General features: G+C 33.7%; 1 pseudogene; it reads right to left on the reverse strand.

Annotated features, from left to right (window-relative positions):
- Positions 1–294: 294 nt before the first annotated feature.
- Positions 295–25365, reverse strand: part of LOC126722054 (S-adenosyl-L-methionine:benzoic acid/salicylic acid carboxyl methyltransferase 2-like) — a 55335-nt pseudogene continuing 30264 nt past the window's right edge.

Genomic DNA, 25365 nt, shown 5'->3' on the forward strand with positions numbered 1-25365 from the left:
TAAGAACTCTAATTTAACATTGAAACAACTTACAATGATCACAAGGTAAACTAGGCAAAATCATACACACATAAAAGATATGGTACAGACTACACAGTACACAGCCATACACATAAAATACAACACTTAGTTTACTATGCAGCGTCATAGACTCATGGCATAGCTACATGCATACAAGGCATAGCTACATGCATACAAGAAACAATTTATTAAAAACAAAGCCAGATTAGGCAAAAGCATAACATCTGGTAACTAGTCCAACAAGATGATGCGTCCCAATTTGCATCTTATTTATTCAAGATACATAGTTTCATGGATTTATTCATTTCCTTTCCATTGAAATTACGATGTTGAAATTCTTTGTCTTCTCCATGGAAAGATGCTCACTGATACATTCTGCGTACCTCTCAAATAAATCATCTATAATTGCCTCTCCAAAGTGATCAACAAGCAAGGATTCTAAAACCGCTTTATAGCAACGTGACACATTTTGTCCACATGTAAACTTGTCGAACCCGTAATTTTTGTTTTCCTCGTTGTTATTGGCATCCAAATTGACTTCAAATGTTTCCAGTTGATCAATAACAAAGGATCCCTCTTTTTCAACAATGGTTTTTACTTCTTCGATGAAAGGTGTGTAGTGAGGCAAATTGAACGTGTCGATATCAGCCTCTTCAATTAGCCCCTATACACATAAAATTGTGGCCATTATTTTACTTTTTAAGTGAGATAACAAAACAAAAAATTATCACTTAATTAGAAGAATTAATTTTAAATTTTAATTATCAAAAGGTTAAAGAACTAACTTCAGCAGCCATGTCAAGGAGACACTTTGCTAGCAGCTCCAAAACGAGGCAACAATCTCTACTAGTGGGATCTTTGATACTCCTACCAATAAAGGTTAGAATCATTTGCCCTCCAAGTTTTATTTCATCAGCACGAGAGCGAAGTAAAAGAGAGAAATCACTCTAAAATTGCTCCAAGTATGCCTCGAATACATTGTGAGGGCTTGTCTTCCCCATGTATATGTTCCCCTTATTATTGTTTATCCCTTGAGGTACCTAATAATTACAAAATAAAAATAAATTTAAAGAAAAGCGAGAAAATGCCATTACCAAAATGAATTATGAAAATTTGAGTATGAATTTTCTCACCTGTACATTTTGTGTGCTTTATGAAATTGATAATTATTTGTTTAAATGTGACAATTTATTCACATATTCTAGAAATAGTAAAAATTACTTTGCACTTCGTATGAGCGTCGCAAATCAAATCAAAATCCTCTCCTTTTCATGTAAAATGGAAGGGAAAATGAAGGAATGATTTATTTATTTTTTTCTGGATGAAATGAACAATAGAATACAGTCTGATTTTTGCCGAAATTATCCATTAAACAAAGAAATATTACCTTTTCTTTTCTACTTAATAAGTACATAACCACTGCGCACCCTTAGTGCAGTGGTTGCTTTATAAGTATTAGTGCTTGTGAGGTGTAGGGGGTAAGAATTGGGGTTCAAGTTTTCAGGAGGGAGTTTCACACACATATACCTTTAGATTAGGTTAGAGTAGAATTCTATCTTGTATTAAAAATAAAAAGTACATAATATAACCCCAAGAGGTTAGTTTAGTGGTTCTTAAAGCTCCATGATATCCATGAGATCTTGAGTTTGAAACCTCTTGCCAGCACCTTGAGGTCACCTCCAAGAAATTCCTCCCGATATACTTGAAAAGGTTTAGATATTCTCATTTGTAAAAAAGAAAAAAAAAGTACATAATATAAAATAGTAATTATGTTTTATTTTTCATTTATTTATAACATCCCTAATACAATCAAGGGGGAATATCACAATCCTTAATGTGCCACCATTTGCTGAAACCCTTTTGCATGATAGTATTTTAACCTATGATGTTTGCTGCATGCTAATTGTTATTTATTATTAGGTTAAGACGTTAATTGGATTTTGGTGAAAGCAAAAGTTGAACCCTAAATCTTTTGTTTAACAACAATGAACTTTACTAGTTGAACTAACTGAAATTCACAACTAGACTACTATGGTAGCGTTTGGATTCAGCGTTTATGAGCTGTGTTTGAGTTTTGGTTTTTTTTTTTTTTTTTTTTTTTTTTTTTTTTTTTTTTTGGGAGTCGTGATTGTTGACTTTTCTTTATGAACAGTGCACACCAGTGGATCCCGTGCACTATTCACGAGGCCCACAACTCTCACTTTTCAGTAACTTTTTCATTAAAAATGGGTCTCACGATACTATTCACACATTTAAAAATTATTTTGCTACAGTGTTTTTAATTTTCAGCTATATCTAAACGAATCTATATTGAATGAATTACCTGCTGGATGTAAACTCAGTAAGAAGTGTAGAGGGTGTTGTACAATAAAAACCAAGGTGGCTAAATATTGTTATTGTTAGTGCTCAAGGATGTGGAGCCTATTTTGAACCGTATCTTTTTGAAGCACGGCTTTTTTAAGCCACATTTTGTTAAGGTACATCTTTTCCTAACTAATCATTTTTGAAAAGTTAAAAAAAAAAAAAAAAAAAAAAAAAAAAAAGAGCCAAAATTGTACCAAACAAACACGTAATCCCATAAATGTTACTCAAGCATGGCAATTTGTGAATAAGTGGATCACTACGGGCTTATTTGGTTTGTGTTAAGATTGTATTCATTTTCTATTTATATTTTCTGTACTCATTTTCTATACTAAAATCTTGTACTCATATCTCCATAATAATATTGTGGATTATATAATTGAGTTAAATTAGTAATTAATCAATGCAATGTTTTTAGTTTTTGAAAAGTTTTTGATATATTTCAAGCGGGAAAGGGGATTCAATCTTTTGGATATCTCCATTGAACCTAAAGGTCATTGACCAATTGCAATGCAACGATATTTTTTAGTGTAAAGATGCTGACCTTAGAGAGCCAATGCACACCATAAGAAGAATGAACAAAATCCAGGCTTTTGCTAGGAAAGAGCCTGCCATAGAAGGACCCTGGCATTCCCGCTATGAAACATGGCACTACATCGTTGCCTTTCTCCCTCTTCAACATAGCATAAAAGTCTGGCAGTAATTTGAAATCAGTGTTGAAATCATTACTTGGAAGGTCATTTAGAAACACTGTGAGCTCAGGAGGAGACTGTCCAGTTTCTCGGCACAGTCCGACTATGGCATCAATCATTTCGTAGGTAACTATAAGTGTGTTGGGTCCTGAAGAGCAACCCAAGTCTGCTACAGAAAAATAACGAGGAAAGTTTTCCTTGCTATATAAAGCTCTGACAGTGCCCTCCAACACTGGTCTTACCTTGGATATCACTGTTTTCTGAGAGATATGCAAGATGGAAAATCATTTTTTTAACTACTACATAAACATAAAATCATAAATGTGAACATTTTTTTTCAGCTTTGGAAACAAGTTTCTGTTGTGTGTGTTGAAAAATGCTAGTAACACAACAAAACTCACAACTTGCTTACTTGGTGAATTGTGACAAAGGTTATGGATTTTGTTGTGATACTAGCATTCTTCTTAATGGTACGTACACTATAAATAATGATCATAATGGCTAGCTTTAACATGGATGGCTACATAGGAAACTCTCTCTAAATAGTTGATTCCATAAAAAGAGAGAGGTAAATTAAGTGAGAGTGAGAGAATTACTTGAAGTGCTGAGTTATGGGAATAGCTATTTTCTCCTACTCCCGATGTCATGTGAAAAACCTTCTCCACTTGCAAGACATGGCCATGTCCATGTTCATGGATTGAATTATGGGTGTTGCTATCCATGTCTTCCTTGGTGTAGTAATTGCTCTATTCAACCTGTATTTATAGGTGTAATACTTGGAAAAAAAAAAAATAAAATAAAAGGAGGGGTATTTAAGTAAGTCTATTTATGGGGTTAATTTTATAATTAATAATATTAAGGGGATGTTTAGAAAATAAGGTTGAAATATATATAAGTTAATTAAGTCAGCGTATAATGATAGATATTTTGAGAGAGGAGACTATCCAAAATACTCAAGTAGAGAAGGTTTTATTGCACACTTGATGTAGGAGCCTAAAAATCTCTTTCTTGTCAAATCTAAACTTTATTTGGAATTAAAGTATTTTTTTATGTGGATATTTTGGCCAATAGTGAAACTATTTAAATATTTATTTAAGAGTTTTAATGATGCAAACGAAGAAAAGTTTAGATTTATATTTCGGTTAGATTTATATTTCGGTAAATTGGACGCTAGGGACCTATAGATTTTTCTATGCTCAGTATTTTAATCAATTTTTAATATACACTTTGTTATGATAAGTGTAGTTCGAAGCTGCAAATTTTAGGCATAACGGGTCAAGGGTCATGTTTTTGCACAGTTTTTGTTTAAGAAACTGTACACGAATTGATAGAATTGGTGAAAAACTAAGGAAGTCAATACTGTATCGAAGGCTGTACCAATTTGACTAGTGGTACGATATGTTTCGAGCACCGGTCTATATCGATGTATCGTTTCGGATTTACCGCTATTTTATATATTTAATATATATATATATATATATATATATACACACACATAAAATCTCTATTTATTATAAAACATTACCTCAAAAATCCCCGTTTACCGTAAAACATTACTTCAATTGTTTATTGTATAAAAAAAAACACAATATAAAAAACATAAAACTTATTTATTTATTACATACAAAGAAAACTAAAAAATTGCTACTAAAAATTCCGGCCCATATAAAAAACATAAAACTTAATTATTTATCACATACAAAGAAAACTAAAAAATTGCTACTAAAAAAAAAACTAAAAATTGTTTTTTATTATTTAATACTCAAAAATCCCTGACTCTGTTCCACCTCGGCTCAAATTCCGGCCCATTTTGCCCAATTTCGGGTAATTTCAGCCCGAATGAATGAATTTTGTTCTCTTTTATTGTTACATGCAGCAATGTTTTGACTCTTCTGAGTTCCACCGTTTCTATTCTACCTCACGGCATCAAATATGATAATAAAAAAATTCTACAACAATGAGCAAAGAGAGAGAGGGGTAAAGAACAGAAAGTGACCTTTGATGATTCTTCTGACTTCTGAGGTGGATTACTCATGAAACTTCAACCTTCACACATTTGCATTTTGCACTTTGCAGCACAAAGCCACAAAGAGAGAGGCAGGGAGAGTAACAAGTTAAAATTTTAAAACACAGAGATTTGAGAAGAATTTGAAAGGATTTATACTTGTATTCCGGTAGAGGAGATGGTGTTCGGTGGGGGAGGTGGAATGAATAAATGTGCATGCAATGTAGAGTGCCACGTTTTTGGCCATTATTGCAAATAGTGCCACGTGACCATATTTTTTGGAAAATTTTTTAAATTATATATATATATATATATATATATTTATGGTAAACCGGTAACCCCTAAAACGGTATCCAAAAACAGGCCGGTACCGAAATATTTCATTCCAATAGACAAACTGAAATAGGGTCTGAAACGGTATTCATAACATTGTGACATAGTACTAGGAGTTATAGCCTTATAGCTAGGGCATTAATGGTGGGAGAAATATATATATATATATATATATATACACACACATATAAATATTATGATTATGTAGAATTTTGGTGTGAGATCACAGTGGACAGTTATCAGATTTTTTTGTAGTCTCTTTTTTGGTCGGGCACCATTATAAGTTTTTCTTGAATTATTTGATTATTGAGTAAATGGTGCTTGTAAATTATTTAGGTGTTATCTAAGGATTTTAGAGGAAGTGTTAGGGAGAAATTTTTTTGTTGTAAGCTAGCTGAGGTAAGCAATCTTATCCTAATTGATTTTATTTTTTTTATACTACTGTATTTTAACTACTGAATTTTGTTTATAATTGTTACAATTTTATTTAATTATTTTAGCTAAATTGATTTAAAGTAAAAAATAAAGAATTATCACAAATATATTTGATTAATGAATATATGATTTTATATATATATGTGTGTGTGTGTGTGTGTGTGTGTGTGTGTATTTGGATGAAATATATTTTTATTTGAATTTTGATTTAATATATATAATTTTAGACAATCTGACTATGTTTTGACTTTGATACACAGCCAATGGGGGTTATTCATTGGTATTCTGATACCCAGCCAATTGGGGTTATTCATTGGTACTAAAACTAGTTCTATCTGAGGCATCACGAGCCTATTGTGTTTCTGGACCCAACTAATGGGGGATATACATTAGCACGGGACTAGTTTCATTTGAATCTGATGCCTAGTCATGGAGATATAACGCGACCATAGTTATAAAGATTGTTAAGAATATGAATCATGTTTGAATATTTGAACTGTTTTAAGTCCTTGAAACTACTTATGTGTTTTTATAACCTATTATAAATTATAGCTTTCATATATGGAAAATTGATTATTTTCTAATCAATCTATGATATATTTTTAAGATTAAAATATTTGATCTATGTGCAACTTATTATTTTACAAATCTATTTGCTTGATAGAACTTCTTAGGACTTTGGTTACTTATTGAGTTGTCAACTCACTCTCCTCTTTCTCCTTTCAGATTCTGATCAGGAAGAGTAGCATGTGTTTGGGCTTCCGCTGGGATATGCGTATGAGTGAAGTTTAGGAATCATTGGAATCAAATTTGGACTTTTATGTTTAATATTATCTTTTGTTTAGACTTTAGTCTCAAAGATTTAGTTTATTTTCTTTATGATGTTGGAAGATTATTATTTTGGATGTCCTTTGAGATTTGCATTATTGAAGATATTTTTGGATTTATTGGTGAAATTTTCCTTGAGGATAATTCTTTAGTTGTTAAAAAAGTCTTTCACACTTGTAGAGTATAAACTTTATAAGTGTGTGGTTGTTGTCATCTGCCCTCTTACTGGGTTTGAGGCATAACAATAGGAGTTAGCAATGCTTCCATGGATTAAAATATATTTATATTAAAAAATAAAGTTCATTTTGCACGATTTCATTACAAAATGCATGTGCATAATATCTGGACAAACCCAAGAAGTGACCCAAAGGGGACCCGGCCCCCCTGGGCCTAATGGAAAAATACTCCGAAGTACTTATTGTTGTTGTTGTTGTTGCATTATCTAGTCCTTACCCAGACTATGGTATCATAACATGTTAGATATTGGAAGGCTTTGGGGCTGCACCATGTTCAACCCAGGGGTTCAAATGAACTCACGAGAACTGGCAATATATATATATATATATATATATATGTATATGTATATATAAAATTTCTTTTTACCCTTTAAAATAAAAATTTGAACACTCTTAACTCTAAATTATTTTCTAGGGGGTTAGTAAGAAACATAAATTATACAAAATCTATTGGAAAAATAGTATGCGGTGAATAAGAAATTGACATTTAATATGTTCAATTGAAGATGTTATTAAAAGTGATGAAAATTCTGAGTCTTACATAGGAAAGGAAAGAGATAGTATATGAGTTTATATGCTCATGGGCTAGACATTGAGTTGAGTTTTGGCATATGTGGACTAGGCCCTCTTGTTTAAATAATAATTATTTTATTATTTTATTTTTTATTTAGTCAGTTTGTGCATAGTAGTTATTATTTGAACCGTGTGTCTGTTCACTAACGTATATAAATTCATAGTCTCTTATTCATGAAAACTAACTTTTCTAGAAAAAACTTTTTCAAAAAGAGAAAATATTTTGTGCATTCATTTGAGTCAAAGAGAGAGAAAGAGACAGAGTACTTCGTAGAGCACGGACCCTGTGTGTTTCTTTATATGCTGTAGATCATTTTATCCTAGGAGGTAGACGTCTGTGAGTCTCAAAGTACCACAGATTGTGTGAGGAGCGAAATCTGCTTTAAAGAAATTGTGTCAAATACAAGACTTGATCTGAATCATTCATCTTTCACGCATTTAGTCTATGAGTTATTAATTATTTACAAATTTTTTTTATATATGTACCATATTTATTTATTATTTTTGCTATTACATCTATTTGTATTGTTATTTATTCTTAGATATGTACATTGTTCTTTTTTGTTAATTATAAAAGTAAATTGTTGAGATTTATCCAATAAATTTAAAGCAAATTTTATATATTTTAATTTATTTTTGTATTTGCTGTGTGAGTCGGTGTAAACGGTATGATCTGTTTGTAAACTTTCACGTGAACCTACAATCTCTTTTTTCGTGTTAACATCGTTTCACGCAATTTTCTGTCTATTCTATAAAAGCAATTTGCCGACCTTGGCTTGATTGTACGTTTTAATCTTTGTCTGAGTTTCTCTTCTTATTTGATTTTTTCTGCAGCATTCTGTGTTTTTACTGTGGGTGGAGTCTTGTCTAATAAGACTTCTAGACGGGGCCGTGGGCCTACTCAAGTGCTTGAGTTGTGGCTGGGGCCGCTGGAACTTGAAGTTTTAGTTTTAAATTCTTGCTTTTTTTTTTTTTTTTTTTGGTTATATGCAATAGGATCTATTTTGTTTTTTTGTGGGTGAGTCTTATCTAATAAGACTTGTGTGGCTAAGGGTGGAGTTGTACACTTGTACTTCTGGTTTGCTTGGGAATTTTTTTTTTTTTTTTTTTTAATTTAATTTTAGTCTTGCATTTATATATATATTGTTATTATCTATATTAGTATTTAAGGGGCTTTCTCTATTTAGATAAATTTTTTTTGGTTTTAAAATACTCTTACACTTCTAAGTTCAAGTAGAGACAAAACTAAAGGATAATTTGATAAAATTACGTTTTTTAACTCTCACTAAACCATTACCAACAAAATAGGACTACTTTTTTTTTTTGGTTATAAATAGGACCACTCTCTTGGTTAAAAGTTATCAATTTTTTTTTTTAGTAAAATTCTTTTTCCTTACTCCATGATCTCACGTTTGTTTGTTTTTTTTTTTTTTTTTTTTTTTTTTTTTTTTTTTTTTTTTTTCAAATATCTTCTTATTTATTTTGAATTTAAAGGAAAAAAAAAATCTCCTATTAATAAACTATTACTATAACTTCCCATTTATCTCTTTAAATTTAGCAAATTATTAACATATACCTCTCCTTATCTTTATCTTCGGTTACCACTTTTATTATTATTATTTTTTTGGTGGTAAATATTACCACTCTCTTGGTTAAACATTTTCAATTTTTTTTAATAGAATTTGTTTCCTTACTCCATGATTTTACTTTTTTTTTTTTTTTCCAAATATCTTCTTATTTATTTTTAATTTAAAGGAAAAAAAAAAAAAAAAAAAAAAAAAAAAAAAAAAAAAAACTCCTATTAAGAAACTATATTACTATAACTTCCCATCCATCTCCTTAAATTTAGCAAATTATTAACATATACCTCTCCTTCTCTTTATCTTTGGTTACCGTTTTTTTTTTTTCTTTTTTTGGAAGGGAATTATGTATGGTTAGCTGGTTACTTTAAAGAAAAGAAGCAAACTCTCCTAACAAAATCAAGAAAGTTTTATTATAAAAAAAAAAAAAAAATCAAACAAACGTGAGATCATGGAGTAAAAGGAGAGGACGGCTACCGCATTACCCAAAAAAGTGTGGGGAAAGAAAAGTGAAGTAAAAGGAGTTTTAATCAGATTTGATGGTTGGCAGAAAAATAAAGCACATTTTGTTATTTAAAAAAAAAAATCAAGCATTTGTTTTTGTGTTTTTAATCTCAAACAAAAAGAATCAAATTTAAAACAAAGTGATAAACTTCAAACTAAACAATTTTTAACAGTCTCCATCATGCACGCCTTTTACTAACTCACGTTCAATATTAAAACAACACAAACTTCTCCTCCCTCAAACCGTTTCCAACAACACAAAGCAGATGCTAATTGTAAATCCTTATCAACATCTCCCTTTGTTTACGTTTATTTACTTTTATCTCTATTTTTACTTAAATTTTTTTGCTTTTTCAACAGGAATCAACGAATCGTATTAGGATTTTCATACCAGTAGATCGAGCCTTGGCGTCTTCATCCACTCCATCAATGACTTAGTAGTCGACAACGTTAGAGAGAAGAAGCACTGACATGTTCATGCAAACCTCTTTCACACTTCAAAGTGGAGAAGAATCCTTCCCATCAAAAAGTAATAGTTTTTCTTCATAAATTTCAAGCCTAAAATAGGCATTCTTAATAAATACTAGCCTCTGAGCTATTTTTTTGGGTAAGGGTTAATTTAGAGCATTTGTTATACTTTGGGATTACTACATTTTCCAATCACAAAAAAAAATCTAAGAGTGTGATGAGTATTATGTGTGGTGAAATAATTTTTCATCACATCCCTAGGTTTTTTTTGTGATTGGAAAATGTAGTAATCACAAAGTATAATAAATGCTCTAAATTAACCTTTACTCAAAAAATAGAAGAGCCTCTGAGCACACGCGTGAGTGCGTGCTCAGCGGCTAGTAGGTAATATAATGAATATGTATTTATTTATATAGGTTGAGATTGCTAGACACTTGTTATCATTCGGTGAAACTACAATAGTACTTTTTATATACATTAGGTTCATTGTTTTACATTTAAAAGTTATTTTTTATTCCAATTATTATTAATATATTGTTTGATTAGAAATGTCTACTAGAAAATATGCATTTCATTTTTCAGTTTTCAGTTTCAGCAAAAATAAGTTCAATCTAAAGAAAATATGCATTTCTGTTTTCAGTTTCAGCAAAAATAAATTCAATCTAAACAGACCCTTTGTGTCCCTACCATCACCTTCATCCACACCTCATAGACTAGTTGTCCATCATTTATTTTTGTATTGCCACTTTGGGTAAATGGAAATTATGGAATTCTTAGGGGCTTTCTTATTTATTTTTTATTTTTAATAATCTTAGAGGCCATGTGTAATTTTAGGGGGGCAAAACTTTAAATGTTGATATAAATATATATCTTATAAAAAGTAAATTTGAGTGAGGGGGTTGTTGGGACACATAGGTCCCTACTTAAGCTGGCAATAAAAGTATGCCCTGGTATAGATTTGGAAACCAATTGAGCTCCGCTAAAGTTAATTTAGTATGACTAATGACTATGACACAAAAATGAAACTAAATTTTTTTTGCCAAAAGTACTATAGAAAAAAAATTTAAAGCTAGCTGAATAATAGTGGGACTCATGAATAATACAAAAATGTAATAAGACCCATAAAAAATAGCAAAAATAAGCTAAAAATTATTATAAGCTAAGAAATTCATGGTCAATGCCACTGTTTTCTACTTATTTCTGCATAAAATATTTTTTGAAATATAATTTTCCTATCTTTGATGTTTTTGGCAATAAAAAATTCATGGTCAGCAGAAACATATACATAAAATCATTTTTGTTCTACTATGAGATTGTGTTTGGTGCAATCATTTTTGCCAACAAAAACATGTTTGGTGGAATAAAAGATTCATCTTGTGTTTCATACACATTCTTGACCCCTTTCACTCCTCTGCATTTCCATTACTACCAATCTACCATAAACTCCCTCTCCCCAATGCTTCACTACTTTTATGCTGCTAATGCCACCTCCCTCCCCTTACTCCTTTGCATCGCTACTATACTCTTTGGTGTAAGTTGTATAGGTACATTGAAGCAGAATTAGTGTGGTTTGACTTGATGGCCTAGCTCCATAGCGAAAATCCCTAAGTGGCTACAACTTTGACATATAAAATTGTCTGTTTCAAGACCCCCATTGGGGGTATATATTGAGTGAGAGCCTAGGCTAATCATACACTAACCCTAGGATATTATACAAGTTAGAACGTGCAATATAAGTACTATTGTACATGTACAACTTGTAAATGGACATTGAACTTGGACTGATATCTCATACATTCTTAATTGTGATGCAAGTCTATCATAGATAAAGTATCACTTATTCCAAAAGGTTAAATTGATAGGAAATAATGAATTTAATCACTTAATTATTATTCTTAAACTTCCCTTTATGTGTGTGCGCTGACTATCAATCAGGCTGGGACTAGGCTTTTACATATTAAATAAAAATGTCGGACATTAAGGTAAAGAAACAAAAAAGAAAAGAAATTATCCATGTAACTGGATCAGGGATGCATTTTTTTAGTAGTTTTTAATTTGATTATGTGTTTTGCATCACTCATATGAACTATCATAATTCATTGCTCGGCATGATTTATTTGCAATATATTCATGCTAATATATCCTTTGTGTTCTTTTCAGCGTTGCCAATATCGTCTCTTTTTCCATTCCTTTATTTCATGGTGAGTCTATACATCTTACAATTTATTGTCGCCTTACAAATGGCTCTGAATGAAAATTTGGAGAAAATGTATGTTTGTTACATATTGGAGTTGCATGTTTAATTCTTTCCTAATGATTCTGAACATTGATGTATTTAATTCTACATACTCTATGGTTATGTCATTTCACTACTTTCAATCAAAATAGCAACGAAGATCTCTTCTAGAATGTCCTGAATAAATCATGGCCTTTCAGTTTTAAAGAGATGATGTTATCTCATTATCCTCAATGATTAATTGTAGGGAATTCCATATGTAAGAGATAATAAGGAACATCCTAAAGACATATCCTAACTATTGAAAGCCTCGCAACTCTTGAGGGCATTGGTAATTGTAAAGAATTACCAAAGAATTTAAGAAGATTTCTTCATCTATGAAGTAGATTTCTCATACCTATCAATTGAAGTTCCTAAGTATAGTTAACATTAAGACCCTTTAATGCAAAGTAAAGCTATAATATGCAAGTTTCATTCCTCTCCAACGAAATATTTGGCCTTTTATGCACTATTATCACTTTTCTTCCATGAGCTAATTACCTTACAACGACAAGTTCAAACTATATTTTATCTAATATTTCTTGTCATCTATTTCTTATTTGGTCTTTGTGATGGAAAATTTGGTTTTGCATCACATACAAAACACTGCGGAAGCAACAAACACGGATCTACTTCATTCATGAGAGATAACATGTAACTTTGAATTCTAGAACAAAGAATAGAAAGTGTACCTTGATGCAGTGAAATTCAAAAAAAAAAACTTGAGAATACCTTCAATCTTCATCCCAATTTCACATGGTGCCCAAGATGAGTGGTCTCTCAATCAGTTCTTGTGTACATTGATTTTCTTTTGAAAAAGTATATTTCCAAGATTCTGTAGAGAAAAACAGTTTTCTCTTCCTTTTAATCATATGTACGATTTGACTGCCTTGACGGTTACTTTATTTAATAACTCTTATTAAATAAATAACTGATTATCTAATTGGGTTAGCCTTTTTGGGCCAACCCAATTGGGCTTAAGGGTGTGGCTTGAGATGGAACCAAAGGGACTAATAAGACTCTAATTCCAATGGGCCTCAAACTTATTTGTCAACTCTTGATAAGTCCAAAGTTACTATTAATTATATAACGAGTACCAATATAGAAATATAATTGCACTCTAGGCCTTATTAATAAATTATTTCCCAAGACTCTAATATGATATTATTTGACCCCTCCATGAAATATCCATAGTGAACAAAGTCATAATAAACTGTCACTTTGTAAACAACTATTTTATTCCTTGAGTACCCAATTTAATCTCCTGTTATTCATATTTATGAAATCTAATTTCATAAATATAAACTTTAGTAACTCTTTACTAAAGTGGCTAGCCCTGAATAACCAGTTCCCATTAAACTTATCTCAAGGGGATATTTTGTGTCACTATAGAAAGAGATTATGGATTTCATCTTGAGAATATGTGTTCTCTCAACACTACGTGTAGCTACCCAACATACTGAGGTTTTGACCTTTAAACTAGATCTCACTCCTGATATATCAAAGTAATCTACATTTCATGATCAGGCCCACTATCTCTCAGGATTGAGAGTCTATGAAATTAGAAGTCGTGAGATTAATTATTCAGGTGACAGTTGTTGATTTAATAATTAATCTCATAGCGATCCAGTTCAATATGTCTTAACTCTTAAGACACATCAACTAGAAGTCTTTACTTCCATGATCAAGACAAATCATCTTAGTTGATGTGTTATAGTCTTCGCAGATGAAATGCCCAATTTCATCTCCGACTACAAACTACGTTTTGAGTTTACAAGGAACTTGTGATTTATATCTTGTGTGACTAAATCACATAAATTACATACAATGCATCTCAAGGACTATGACGATGTCCCATTAGTTCATTTATAAATAGTCTCATAAATTAAACAATTAATTATTTATGACATGCCAATAAATTGGATTTTAAGGCATAAACTCCAATACTTTGTTTTCATTTTTCTTCTCTAGAAATTTATCGAGTTGAATCTCTATGATTGTGTATTTGAAAGTCTGTCACAAATTTTGACCAAAAAAAAAGTCTGTCACAAATCAATCATAATTTGAGACGAAGAGAAAATAATTTTGTTTCAATCTTGTGTGCTTTTTCTTCCTCTATTTGGAACTCAAGAAATCAGACCTTTGATCATCAAAACTTGACAACCTTTTGAACTTCAATTGTTACACTCATTTGTATATGATAGAACTTCTTGAGCATTTTTATTTGTAATTTCTACTTGCAGATAAGGGATTTTAATATTGCAAAAACAGAGGAAGACATTGGCTACTATGCCGGTTATGTGGGTGAGAATAGTTTCATTACTTAATCTTCATTTGTAGTACATTAAAATCTTGATATTCTTGTGCCTCAAGAAGTAGTCCGAACAAACTGCTCAATATCTTGAAGGGTCTTCATTTATGCTTGGAAGAGCTTTGACATCTGTTCCCTGGGGAATGGTGGCTGATCGCTATGGTTGAAAACTTGTTATAATTATAGGGACTGTCGCAGTGTTAGTACACACCACTATTACCCAATTAATATATTTGCTAATAAAATTTGAATGTTTTCTCGAAAATGTCTAAAATGTCTGTTTCTTTGTTTTTTTTTTTTTTTTCCCTTATGGTAATTTTCAATTGGGATGCACGGACGCGGCTCCGGACCTAGCGCACCCGCGTCCGACGCGGCGACGCAGGAGGGACGCCGCAGACCGCGCGTCCGTGCCGCGTTGTGCCACATGGCTGTTCCCGACTCAGGCCGACGCGGCTGAAATCGACACTGACGCAGCTGAAATCGACGCCGACGCGACTGAAATCGGGCCGACTCGGTCCGTATCGGCCTGTATCGGCCGATACGACCGAGTCAGGCCGAAATTCAAAAAAAAAAAAAAAAGATGCAAAACGCACCGTTTGACTTAACCTAAATACCCAGACCCCCTCAGACCCTCACACTTCGTCCAAAACTCCCAAACACCCTCTCTCACTCCGTCTCTCATCTCCCTTCTCTGTGTGCTCCGTCCCTCATCTCTCTTCTCTGTGTTTTGAGCTCTCTGTGAGTGCTGTGTGCACACTGCACTGCTTCAGCCTTCAAGTGTGCTCTCTTTGCTCTTTTCTTGAATTTTTATTCTTTGTTCTTTACGATTTCTCTCTTTCAAATTGCTTAGAAATGAATTTGTGAATCTGAAAATTTGTGTGCTTGACTGCTTGCTGTGTTTTTTTTACTTTTTTTGCTTGTTTTTTCAATTCTTGTGGGAGTTAAAGGGTTTTGTTAACCTGTTATTTGTGATTTGTGGTTTGTGGGAGTTAAAGGGTTCTGTGTTTTTTTGCTGTGAACTTGGTTTGATTTATCATTAATTTATTTAGTTAGTTATTATTTGTAGGTTATTTGTGGGAGTTAAAGGGTTTTTTCGGTTCTGTGGTTTTGTGTTTTTTTGCTGTGAACCTGGCTGCTGTGTTTTGTTGCTGTGAACTTGGTTTGATTTATCATTAATTTATTTAGTTAATAGTTATTATTTGTAGGTTAAATTGAATCTATTGAATTTACAATGGACGAAGTTAATAGCATAGAAAGTTCACAAGAAGTGTCAAATGCTGAATCTCCTCTTTGGCAGTATGTGACTAAAGTAGAAAAACCAGCTGGTGCATCTGTTAAATCTGGTGGAAACACATATTTTAAGTGCAACTATTGTGATATAGTTTTTATGGGATCCTATTCTAGGGTTAAGGCTCATTTATTACAAATTTCTGGCAAAGGTATTAGAGCATGCCGTAATGTGTCAAAGAGCCATAGGTTGGAAATGCAGCGAATGCATGATCAAGTTGAGACTAATAAGTTAGAGCAAGAATAGAGAAGTCAAATTCCCTTACCCCCACCTCCCCCAGGCCGTGGGATACCTATTTCACCATTTCGGAGACAGGAAGGGAGTGATAGTAGTCATAGTACAAATCCGGTTGATGCTAAGAGAAGGAAGGTGACTATGAATACTACTTTGGAGAAAGCATTTCAGAATAATGCTAGACATGATTTGGATAGCAAAATTGCTAGGATGTTTTACACCGGTGGGCTTCCATTTAACTTTGCAAGGAACCCACATTATCGTAGTTCCTATGCATTTGCTGCTACTCATAGTATTCCGGGTTATCTTCCTCCTGGATACAATGCTTTGAGAACAACACTTTTGCAAAAGGAAAGAGCTCATGTTGAAAGACTTTTGAAACCAATTAAGGACTCTTGGCTTGAAAATGGTGTGAGTATAGTTTCTGATGGATGGTCAGATCCACAAAGGAGGCCTCTTATTAATATTATGGCTGTATCAGATGGGGGTCCAGTGTTTATAAAAGCAATTGATGGGTCAGGTGAGTTCAAAGACAAGCATTACATTGCTGGGGTGTTGAAGGATGCTATAAAAGAGATTGGACATGAAAAAGTTGTCCAAGTCATCACTGATAATGCTAACGTGATGAAGTCTACTGGAGCTCTTATTGAGGGTGAGTATCCTAAAATATTTTGGACACCTTGTGTTGTCCACACTCTCAATCTAGCTTTGAAGAATATTTGTGCAGCAAAAAACACTGAAAAGAATGAAGTTACATATGAGGAATGTAGTTGGATTACACGTGTTGCTGATGATGCATCCTTCATATGTGTTTTTATCATGAACCATTCTATGAGATTGGCAATGTTTAATGAATTTTGTCCATTAAAATTGCTCCAAGTTGCTGATACTAGATTTGCTTTGGTGGTTGTAACGTTGAAAAGGTTGAAGTTGATAAAAAGATGGCTTCAAGCCATGGCTATTAGTGACCAATGGGCTTCTTATAGGGAGGATGATGTTGGAAAAGCTCAAAAGGTGAAAGATATGATTCTAAGTGATCTTTGGTGGGATAATATTGATTATATCCTTGAATTCACAGCACCCATTTATGATATGCTACGAATAGCCGACACAAATAAGCCTTGTCTTCATCTTGTGTATGAGATGTGGGATTCCATGATAGAGAAGGTGAAAGCAGTGATATATCGACATGAAGGCTTGGAAGATGATCAATATAGCTCATTTTGGGGTGTGGTGTATGATATACTCATTGATCGATGGACTAAAAATTGTACACCACTACATTGCTTGGCTCATTCCTTAAATCCTAAGTAAGTAAATTTATTATCTATTTTCCTTAGTTCACCCTTTTAGTAAAACACACGTTTCATCTATATTTGTTTTTTAATCTTTAACTAGGTATTACTCCATTGAATGGCTTTCGGAGAATCCAAAACGCATCCCTCCACATCGGGATCATGAAATTTCTATGGAAAGAAGCAAGTGTTTGGAGCGATACTTTGAAGATGAGAATGACTTAATGGTGGTGAAGTTTGAGTTTGCTAAATTTTCAGGAGGGAGGTTTCCTTCACCAAGTGACTTGACGGATAGGTGGACCTTACTACCTTTGGTTTGGTGGCAATACCATGGCTCCACATTTCCAACTCTTCAAACCCTTGCCCTTAAACTTCTTGGACAACCTTGCTCATCCTCATGTGCTGAGAGAAATTGGAGCACGTACAAATTCATTCATTCCTTAAAAAGAAACAAAATGTCTCCTGCACGTGCTGAGGATTTGGTGTATGTGCATTCTAATCTTCGACTCTTGTCAAGGCACAATGAAGAGTACATACATACCGCAACAAAGATGTGGGATATTGCAGGAGACTCTTGGAATGAGAGCGACATGCATGGAGGAGCTGGAATTCTTGAGAATGCAGCTCTTACACTTGATGAGCCAGAGTTGGAGGCCATAGTTATTGGGAATGTTAACACTAGTGCTACTACTAGTGAAAGTGAAGTTCGAAGTGAAGCTATTGATCTTGAGGATGATGATATTTGTGTTTGATTGTCTTGTTGATTATCTTTTATTTTGTTTTAGTTTCAAACTTATGAGTTGTATTCTAATTTCCAAACATCATGGAATGTTTTAGTTTCAATCTTGTGGATTATATTTAATTTATGAACATCATGTTTTAGTTATTACCTACTATTGCTCTTAAATTTGGTATTTGTTTATATAATGTGAAAAAGTATGCTTAGCAATATATTAAACATATATTGTAAAAATATTTTTAATAATTTTTTAATCGCCGAGTCCTGCCGCACCCGCACCCACCTTTTTCAAAAATTGCCGAGTCCCGCTCCCGCACCCGCACCTGCACCCGAGTCTCGAAACGCACCCGTGCTTCATTGATTTTCAACGCTCTCTTTGGCCTTTGTGTAAATTTTTGGATGGCTGTTACTACAAAGTTTCTTCTTGGAAGTTTGAACGGCTTACTTGGACCAATAAAGGTACAATTTCAATATTGTATATTTCTTTCATGTGGTAAGGAAGTACTAGAAAGTTGATTGTGTTCTCAAATTTTAACTTTATTTGTTGGTTCGCTTAATTCAGTTTTCCAATATGTGCATACATTAACTTCCTTCATGTTACCAGGCATATGTAACAAAAATTTTCCGTGATGAATACCAAGCTTTAGGAGTATCAACAGTGAGTCTTACTTACGTGTATAATGTATGTTGAGTTCCTGAAAGTGGATCATATCAACAAAACTATGAATTATGACTAACTGCAGGTTAGTACAGCATGGGGCATAGGATTGATCATTGGCCAGCTTTGGGAGGATTTCTTGCATAGGTACGTTTATGTCTTGTGCTATTGTAGACGTCCCTTTTTTTCACCTAGTTACTATGCTGAATGAATAAATAAAGTTTTCATTTGACCAACAAGAAAGAGAGGTTTCTATTTTGTTTTGTTTTTTGTAACATGAAAACGAGTAAAATCAATGAGAATTAATAGCTTACCCTATCAGAAATCAAAGAAACTAGAGCAGTAAAGTGATCCAGATAGTTGCAGAGCTGAAGCAAAAAGTCCAGATCAATGAAATACTTTTCTTAGTAAATTTCATATGGTATCAGAGCCTTCCTTCTCTATTTTCCCCTAAAATTTCTAGGGTTTGTTCTTGAGAGCTTTGAAGCTTCTTCAAAGGTTGAAGCAACTAATACTTCATCTTCTTCCTCTGTGCAGGATCCTGCACTCGTAGAGGATATCTCAAATCCTCTATTTCTTCATCACACTAAAAATCCTGGAGCCATGCTTGTGTTTGAACCGTTGATTGGTGAGAATTACCATGCTTGGGTTCATTCAATGAAGAAAGCATTGGTTGCTAAGAATAAGTTTGGCTTTGTCAATGGTAGCATTACCCTCTCTTCACCATTGATAAAGACTCCAGCAGCAGTTGATGCTTGGATTCGCTGTGACAACATGGTAGGTTCTTGGTTGATGAAGGCTGTGTCACCTCAAATTCAAGTGAGTATTACCTACAGAGACATTGCTCTAGAAATCTGGAATGATCTCCAAGATACACATTTTCAAGGGAATGGACCTAGAGTTTTCCAGCTTCAGAAAGACATAGTTTCAATGTGTCAAGGTGAGTCTTCCGTTACCAATTATTTCACTCAGTTGAAGTTCTTTTAGGATCAACTTCAGAATTTTAGGCCTATTCCTACCTGTTCTTGTGGAAAGTGTACCTGTAATCTGTCTCAAAAGGTTGAAGATCTTTGTCTTCAAGAATCAGTGATGCAATTTCTAATGGGGCTCAATGAGTCATACTTTCAGATCAAAGGGCAGATCTTGTTAATAGAACCATTGCCAACCATTAACAAAGTCTATTCCTTGTTGATTTAAGAAGAGAGGCAAAGGAGTGTAGGGCTTGGCAATTCTGTCCACATAGAGTTTACTACTCTAGCAGTGAAGGGTTCTAATGTCAATTCCAATTCCAATTTTCCTGGATTCTTTGGTAATTCTGGTGTTTATGGAGGAACGAATTCCAAAGGCAAAGACAGACCTATATGTACTCACTGTGGGAAGCTTGGACATGTCATGGAGAAATGCTTCAAGCCACACGGTTTTCCTCCAGGCTTCAAACCTAAAGGCAAGAACTTTATGGTGAATCAAGTCAATGTTCAAGAAGCATGTGCAGACAATGGTCCTTCATCTGCTATTTTTCCTTTCACTCAAGAGCATTGTCAGCAGTTTTTGACCATGTTGGGGACTCAAATGCAAGTTGTTCATCTCAACTCTGGGGGCAAGGAGACTCAGTTCAATATGGGCAATAAGGAAGCACACATGGCCAATAATGTGATTAAGCCTAATCTAGTTGTTCCTTCTTCTTCTAGTACCACAGATGCTCTTACCATGGCAGGTATGTTAAGTTTTACTTGTCTTGATTTGAGGCATTCAATCTTTTCTGCCCAAATTGTGCATAGAACAGCTTTTGGTGGTAATACTTGGGTCATTGACACTGGTGCAACAGATCATATAGTGTATTTTGTTCATCTATTGACTGATTTTACTGCTGTTAATTGTGTGGTTGAACTTCCTAATGGTGAGACTGCTTTGGTAACTCATATTGGTTCTATATGTCTTTCTGAAAATCTGATCTTAACCAATGTGCTTTATGTTCCATCTTTCTCTTTCAACCTTTTATCAGTCAACCAACTCACCAAGAAAATGCATTGTTGTCTCATTTTCTTGTCTACCTTCTATTTCATTCAGGACCTCAATTGCTGGAGGATGATTGGTGTGGGTGAAGTTCATGATGGATTGTATCTCCTTCAACATAGCCCTTCTGATACTTGTGCCATTCCAACTCAGTCCCATGCTACTCCATCATTCCAATTTGTTTTTAATTTTTTTTTTCATTCCATTTTTAGTACAAATAAGTTTCATGTAATCAATAATGTCAAGATTCCAGCTTCTGTCTGGCATTCCAGACTTGGGCATCCCTCTGATGCTGAGATTTCTGTTTTGAAGAGTGTACTTCCTGATCTCACTTCTATCTCTAATGAAATTTGTGAAATTTTCCCTCTAGCTAAGCATAAAAGGCTTCCTTTTCCTTTTCATAATCATGTTTCTGAATTTCCTTTTGATTTGATACATTGTAACATTTGGGGGCCTTATGTGGTACCTACTGTTGTAGGACACAAGTATTTCCTTACCATTGTTGGTGATTGTACTAGATCAACTTGGGTTTATCTTATGAAATCTAAGTCTGAAACTAGATCTCTATTACAATCTTTTTATACCATGATTAAAAACTCAATTTGGTAAGTCTATTAAGGTCTTTAGGACAGACAATGGGCTTGAGTCTCAAATGATTGACTTCTTTAAGCTTCATGGCATCATTCATCAATATAGGTGTTGCCACTCCACAACAGAATTTTGTTGTGGAGAGGAAACATCAACATATACTTTGTGTTGTAAGAGCTTTAAGGCTTCAATCAAACATTCCTATTGCTTATTGGGGTGACTGTATTCTCACTGCTGTGCATCTTATAAACAGACTTCCTTACCCTCTTTTGAACAACAAATCTCCTTTTGAGCTTCTTTACAATCAAATTCCAGATTATTCACATCTCTAGGTGTTTGGTTGTCTATGTTTTGCTTCTACTCTTTCTCATAATAGAGGCAAGTTTGATCCTATTCCTGATCTTACTCCTTCTTCTTTGTCCATTGAATTTGACCATGCTTCTGATTCTCTTCCAGCTAGTCATGTTCTTTGTGATCCTCTCCCTAGGAGGTTTACTAGAGTTTCTAGACCACCTGCTTATCTTCAAGCCTATAAGTGCAATGCTACTTCCACAAAATACCCCATTGCCAATTATATTTCTAATCACAAACTCTCTCCTTCTTACTCTCATTTCTGCAATAGTATCTCTACTCTTCAGGAAACACAGTTTTACCATTAAGCAGTTGGTGATCCTAATTGGGATGCTACCATGGCAGTTGAACTTCAGGCTTTAGAACTTAATAACACTTGGTCTCTTGTTTGTTCATTGTAAGTGGGTCTTCAAAATCAAGTACAAGTCTGATGGTAGTGTAGAGAGATACAAAGCAAGGTTGGTTGCCAAAGGTTATACTCAACAGGAAGGTTTGGATTATACTGAGACCTTCTCTCTTGTTGCCAACATGGTGACTGTCAAGCTTTTCTTATCTTTGGTTGTTGTGCAAGGCTAGACTCTTCACCAATTGGATGTAAATAATGTGTTTCTTCATGGTGATTTGCATGAAGAAGTGTATATTTGTCTTCCTCCAGGCCTGTCCAGCAAGGGGGAGCTTGTGTGCAAATTGAATAAGTCCTTGTATGGCCTTAAACAAGCCTCAAGGCAATGGTATTCCAAGTTTTCAACCACTCTACTGCAACATGGTTTTCTACAGTCTAAGGTAGATTATTCTTTGTTCATCAAGCAATTCAGAGCTTCTTTCATGGCACTTTTGGTATATGTTGATGATATACTCATTGCTAGCAATGATGCTCAATCTGTTGCAGACTTGAAGGTTGTCTTAGATAAGCAATTCAAATTGAAGGATTTGGGCAGTTTGAAGTACTTCTTGGGTTTGGAAGTGGCTAGGTCTGAGAAAGGCATTTCATTATGCCAGAGAAAGTATGCCCTTGAAATTATCAATGATGTGGGAATGCTTGGATGTAAGCCTGTTAAAACTCTCATGGAGGTCAATCTTGAACTAAGCAAAGATGAAGGCAAGTTATTGGCTGAGGCTAGTATGTACAGAAGATTGATAGGGAGGTTGCTATTTCTTACTATTTCTAGGCCAAATATCACTTACTCGGTACATAGGTTGAGCCAATTTATGTCTAAGCCTAGAGAGCCTCACCTCAAGGCAGCCTATAGGGTAATTCAATATCTTAAAGGTACATCAGGGCAAGGCTTGTTCTTTTCAAGTCAATCCTCCTTACACATCAAAGCCTTTGCAGATGCAGATTGGGCTATATGCATTGATTCTAGGAGGTCCATCATAGATTACTGTGTATTTCTTGGTGACTCTTTGATTTCTTGGAAATCTAAGAAGCAAAACACAGTTTCAAGGTCCATGGCAGAAGCAGAGTACCGAGCAATGGCTGTTACGGTGTGTGAAGTGACATGGATTCTGTATTTACTTAAGGATTTGAATGTTAAACACAACCAAGCTGCCTTATTGTTCAGTGATTCTCAAGCAGCAATCCACATAGGTACTAATCCAGTATTCCATTAGCGTACAAAGCATATTGAGATAGACTGTCACATTGTGAGGGATAAGGTGCAAGCAGCAGTTATAAAGTTAATGGATATTAGAACTCAATATTAGTTAGCTGATTTACTGAAAAAAGCTTTAAGTTGGAATCAGTTTTATGGTCTTCTTACCAGGATGGGCATCTCCAACATTCATTCTCATGATGTCCATCCTGAGGGGGAGTATCAAAAATCAAAGAAACTAGAGCAGCAAAGTGATCCAGATAGTTGCAGAGCTGAAGTAGAGCTCAACGACAAGTAGCTTAAGCATAAAAACTACATGTAGTATAGTATTGGTTAGTGAACATGTGAGCTACACGTGATTGACTTAAGTTTACACCTCTGGTAGTTAGTTACAAAGTTTGTTAGATCAATTAAGTTAGTTTTTGGCTTGAGTTAGTTGCTTAGTGTTGTATATAAACACTTGTAATTATCTGTTTTTACTCAGATCAATGAAATACTTTTCTCAGTAAATTTCATATACCCAGTCGACATTGTGTAAAGAAGTGAGAGAGAGGACCAACTACATTTTCAATTTTTTTGTGTTCTAGTATTTATAAAAAAAAATCATTTGGGAAACAAAAAAAAAAAGACTGCCTTTAAATGGAAAAATGAGAATGGAAGTATAATGTATGAAAAATGGAAAAAACAATTCAAATATGTGGTTAAAGTTCCACAAATTTGGGTGTACATATCATATTAACACCCAGCTTGTAAGAAGATTCTTCAAAAAGATTGTTATATGCTAGAAGACTTTAATATACGTGATAGCTAGTTGTGTAATCAAATTTCTCTGTCTTCGAAGATAACTTATTTACTCCATTGTTGTTGTTACACAATTTTGTCATTCAGCTAGCACAGAAGTATCCCAACATATTTTCCAAAGAATCTTTTTTTGGGAGGTAAGTGTATTTTTTTCAGTTGAACATTTTAAAAAAGATGCAATTGAAACTTCTCACTTCAACATTTTTACTGTTCCTTGACGTTTTATTTATGTGGTTATGATGCAAATTTCCGTACTTCTTGCCTTGCCTTTGTATATCAGTTTGGCAAAAAAGAAAAAAAGAAAAAAGAAAAACAAGAGGCGAAAAAGAAGTGGTTTATGGTTAGCAAGGTATATCACCATTCATAGAAAAGAATCTTTTAAGTCACTTTGGATGGGTTCACGATACACACATTATTATTTTTACCGATATTACACCATTTGATAACTTTCTATTGGATGCAATATTTTGACTATCACTAAGCAACCGAGGAACAATTGAAGTTTCAATCTTATAGCATTCAATTTTAGTTCTCAACCCATGACCAATATGAGTTTGAAGTTTCCTTTTACTTATTCTTACAACTACCAAACTTGCAAAATTATCAAGTTGATTAGAGATAATTGAGTTTGTGAATCAAATAGTAAATAACATCTCATTAATATGAAATTTGGCATGACTTAATAAACAACAAAACATGGAATCAAATGGTGAGATTTCAAAATATTAATTATATAAAAAAAATTATTAATTGGTGCAACAGAGACAAAGAATTACATATGTGTAACTTCATTCTTTTTTCATTTGTACATTGCCATTTTATATTGATTTTTTTACTCCATAATCTCTTATGGAGGCATGATATTTTCTAATTACATCTTTCATTTGGATATCTTGGTCTGTAGATTTTCATGGGCACAAAAGCATCAAGATGCTGCTTTCCTCCCAGGTATTACTCAACTACAATTTTGATCCTTTTTTCTATACTTGTAAGCTGAACTGCAAATTTCAAAGGACAATTCTTTGTCTACACTTCACATTCTGAGGAGATTGTCATTAATTTCATAAGGATTTTAGAAAACTTATGCATGAATGCCCAAGGACGAGAGACTACAACTTTAGGAAGCATAGGGTTTATTTCCAAATGTAGACTCTCCTTTTAGAGGTAAATGATGGGGGTGGAGA

This window comes from Quercus robur, chromosome 4, assembly GCF_932294415.1.
Source record: "Quercus robur chromosome 4, dhQueRobu3.1, whole genome shotgun sequence".
Classification (NCBI taxonomy): Eukaryota; Viridiplantae; Streptophyta; class Magnoliopsida; order Fagales; family Fagaceae; genus Quercus; species Quercus robur.